Source organism: Schistocerca piceifrons, chromosome 3, assembly GCF_021461385.2.
Source record: "Schistocerca piceifrons isolate TAMUIC-IGC-003096 chromosome 3, iqSchPice1.1, whole genome shotgun sequence".
In the NCBI taxonomy this organism is placed as follows: Eukaryota; Metazoa; Arthropoda; class Insecta; order Orthoptera; family Acrididae; genus Schistocerca; species Schistocerca piceifrons.
Window position 1 is genome coordinate 639,750,106 of NC_060140.1, and position 4,721 is coordinate 639,754,826.

Genomic DNA, 4,721 nt, shown 5'->3' on the forward strand with positions numbered 1-4,721 from the left:
CCCAATTTTCAGGTAATGGAGATATGAGGTAATGTAGATATGAGCTTAACTAACAAAACCTACTAGGAAAACTACCGTAGTATAGGCTTACTTATGGTACTTTATGGTATATCACGGTAGTTTGACAACTCTGCACGTAGTATATGTTTCCACTCGATCACGTTTAAGCATTTCACAGCACTTAAACTACAATTTAGCACACTGCACATAATAAACTGATCACAATAAAGTATAATTAAAGTTACAACTTAGGAAAAACGGCTGCAAGTAATGAGAATATTGTGTTTCTTGAAGTTTTTCGAGCGGGTCGACTGTTCCATCATTTTTTGGGAGCGTATTCACGATGTTATTAATTCTTGGTTCAAATGGCTCTGAACACTATAGGACTTAACACCTGAGGTCATCAGTCCCCTAGAACTTAGAACTACTTAAACCTAACTAACCTAAGGACATCAGACACATGCATGCCCGAGGCAGGATTCGAATCTGCGGCCGCCGCAGTGCGCGGTTCCAGACTGAAGCGCCTAGAACCGCTCCGCTACATCGACCGGCTATTAATTCTTGTACCGAGATTTCAGCAGGGGAATGTCGTATTTTAACCTCTTGTGTTTCGTATTTCTTAGAGTTGAATGTGGGTACCGGTCTAGGTTTTGCATAAAGGAGCGTAGGAGACCGCACAGAAACGGCTGTGCGAGTTCCATCTGGGTCTGGCACAACCCACATAATAATGAAAACAGTTAGAATGGAGGTACATTCAATATAAAGATGGTGTGACAGCTGGAACATCAACAACAATGACTGATTCATGCCTATTGGCGTTCTAACAGCCCAATGACGGCTACTGCTTACGAAATGCAAGAATCAGGCGTCGATTCGCAGTCTGGTATGTATTTACAATTTTTACAGTACATTAAGAATTTTCATTTGTTATAACGTATTCATGAAATTGTAGGTTCCACAATTTTTCAAATGTACCCTGCATTTACCGAGCGACGAGGCGCAGTGGTTAGCACAGTAGACTCGCTTTCGGGAGAACGACGTGTGAAACTCGTGTCCGGCTATCCTGATTTAGATTTTCCGTAATTTTCCTAAATGGCTTCAGGCTAATGCCGGGATGGTTCCTTTGAAAGGGCACGGCCAACTTCCTTCCTCATCCTTTCCTATTCCGGTGGGACCGGCTACTTCACTGTTTGGTCCCCTCCCTCAAATCAACCAACCAACCGACCAACGCGGATTATGCAGTGTGATTCCGCGATGTTACAAACTTTCAGGGATGATTGAAAATGAGAAATGTATAACTTTGAGATAAGATGCCCTGCTCCGGAAACGAGCAAGTCTCAAGTCATGAGCGAAGATCGTTCTGGTACCTCTGATAGAGGGTTACGTGCAGCGATACTTTTGTTGCTAAGATTGTAGGATAGGTATCTTTCAGAGGTAATGGTATAGATCAAAACCAGAAAAAAAGTCTACCAAATACGGGCTCTAAAATGCACCCCTTAAGGTATATGCGCACTTCTTCATCTTCGTTATTGTGAAACACAGGTCTTCAACTGATCAAGTGTCCATAGCCCTTAAGGTATGGGTTTTACAGCCCATATTTACTGACATCTTTTTCTTTTTTTGGTCCATAGTTCCTAGTCCTAGGATATGGAAGACAAAGAGATGTGTTTTACAGTATAAAAGGTGAATAAGTGACCATAGCTCTTACGGTATGCACTTTAAAGTACCAAATGCGCAGTATCGCCAATCACTCACGATTACAGCAAAACGTTATGCGTTCCACTACTACACAAACTGAACTTCTAGCTGCGTAATGTACGGTAGCGCTTCTGCCGAAATTTAAAGCTCCACCTTGCATAATGGAATAAACGCGGTTTGAATCAGAGCTGCACGTTCCTGCCCGGTAACTTATGTGCCCGGTCAGCAGGTGAAAAAAATTGCAGTGTGGGCGCCGCTACGAACGTGCTCGTCTCTTACGGCCTGTTGCCCTGTGGCGCACGCACCAGCGAATGGAACCTACCATCCACTTCGTACCGCGAATGGAAATCGGATCTGCTGGACTACAAGCCCAGAAAGGATTGCGAACCTCCGTCACTTTGCGCGTTACTGGATCGCGATGCGTCGCAGTAAGCCGAGGCGAGCAGCCAGGGATAGCTATTAGGTTATACGTGAATTTTGTTATAACCTAACACGATTCTGTGTGTTTCGTCCTTGCGTGTACGAATTCCGTGGAAAAAGAGAAACTATAACATCTCGTAACCGAAAATACACTCCTCTAATTTACGTAACGCTGTTGTTACAATTGCAAATGAATGGAACCCTCCTCGGCTCTGGGACTTGTAGCTTAACATGTACGCGAAATATGTTAATGGTGAGAATTATTCACTGGACAGTGTGCTCTCTCCAAAGGAACGGAACAACAAGCCAGAGCGCACCAGGCAAGCGGAAAAAGTGGAAACGAAGCAACTTCCCATAAACTCCTTCTGTATTCGGAACGCTGTGCAAAGAGTAAACTTCTGCATGTAGAGTAACCAATGTGGGTGGGATGAGAATGGCGGAATCCTTACGCCTCTTTTATGTTAACTTCGTATCGTTGTCATGAGAGTCTGTTTAGAGAATTAACATGCTAGAGCTGCGAAAATTTAATTTTTTGGTGCAATTGGTTTCTTTCCTTGTTATACAAATAAAACAGTTTCTTCGTCGGTCACTTTTTTTATTTTGCCGCTGTGCGTTTCAACGGTTCACACTGTCATCTTCAGGTGGATAATTGTTTATTTACATATCTGGTGTTGGTTAAGAGTACAGACGTCTTTTCACTGTATCAGACCAAGGGCAATGTAGGTTATTTTTCTTCTTTTGCTAATGATAACTGTTTATTTGGATAAGGCGCTTTTTATGTTAAAAACCTCAAAAGCGCCTTCTCTAAATTAGTAATATTTATATTAGCAAAAGATGCAAAATAACCTACACTGCCCTTGGTCTACTACAGTGACAAGAGGTCTGTACTTTTCACCAACACCAGTTCCGTAAATAAACGGTTCTCCACTTGAGGATGATGGTCTGAACCATCGTATAGGTAGTGGCAAAATAAACAAATGACTGAGGAAGAAACTGTTTTATTTGTATTTATCAACAGTCGCAGCCATCATAACGCCGTCCCTTACGGACGAAATATTCATTTCCTTGTCATGTAAATGTGTGCCTGAAGTTCTCATATCTAGCGTTATAGTTTGTTTATGGCCATCCTTTTACTCGGGAAACAGAAAGATCTAATATATACTACAGATGTGAAATTTGACAGTGCCAAATAATATTAACATCACCGAAAGAAAAAATGTGCAAACAAGGGAACTGTTGTCTCTGAACATGATAAACGGCACATATTTGTGCAAGGGTTATAACTAAACAAACGTCAACCTGAAAGATAATCGTAATGAGAGACTGTATTACAGGAATTCGGGAAATATTTTTGCTAATGAAATCTACAGAATAGGACAGAATTATTCTACAGTCACGTTTTGGAACTTCTTTACCAAATTTATAGGATGTTTTGTTCTGCTATAGTAGCTAATCTGGCAGAGTGTCAAGTGTGCATCTACAGAGTATATGAACAACGTGTACAAAATTGAAGATAGTTTACTCCGTCCGGGGTGCTTAAGAAATGCCTTGTTGATACATGGCACATTGGCAAGAACAGACCCCACTCAAAAACTCAATATCTGAGAAAACACGACTTAAATAAATCATTTTATTAAACTTATATAGAAACAGTACGAGTTATCTTCAAATTTCAAGTGAGAATTTTTGGCATTAAATTACATTATATTTTCGTGCACGTTGGGGCACTTCACATTAGTTTTTCAATGACATACACTAAAGATACCATTTTTAAATTTGTCTCACTTTTCTTGCCGGCGTACGATGTGTATGGAAATGTGTTACGTATCGTGCAACGGAACCGGCTGTGTGCTTTTAGTTGTACTAGCAGAAGAACCGTGTCTGGGGTTGGACGAACAACTTTCTGTAAGCAGTACATAATCTAATATGTCAGCTTTCGCTCACTGAAAGCAGTAGGAGTTGATTTTAAGCGCAAATTGCAGTACAAAATCAACCCTAAAGTTTGTTACTCCACTTGGTGGGCAACACCTAAGGACGAAAGCAACTTCGACATCATTTTTCGCGGCCAGCCAACATAACTTGAAGAAACTGGCACGATACAAAGAAAGCATGGTAACTGTATAGTACAGAAGGTAACTGAAGGGAAAGCGCAACGAGACGAAAAGAAAGGAAACTTTTATACAACCATAGTAATTACACTGAAATCACCACGATATCTGATGGCGCGCTGGACATTTTAAGGGATGGGACATGGTCCTTAATAGGGTTGTGATCACCACGGACGGAAATGCATGCTCTGCCACGTGTTCCCTGCTGGCCACAAGGTTGGTAAGGAGTTCTTGTGGTGGGGCGTTCCATTCATCCACCAGAGCGGCTGACGACTGCTGGACGGTCTTTCGTGCATGTAAGACACGCTGCAATACATCTTTCCAACTCACTCCACACGTACTAGATGGAAGGTCAGTAGGGGGAACGAACAACTCAGACGATTCGTCGAATATTCTCTCATTCCAAGAGCTGCTCCAGCTGTGCTGTTCGTTGCGGTTGCGCATTGTAATCCGTAAAAAAGAAGCAGGGCGGTTGCACTACTGAAAAGAGACTCA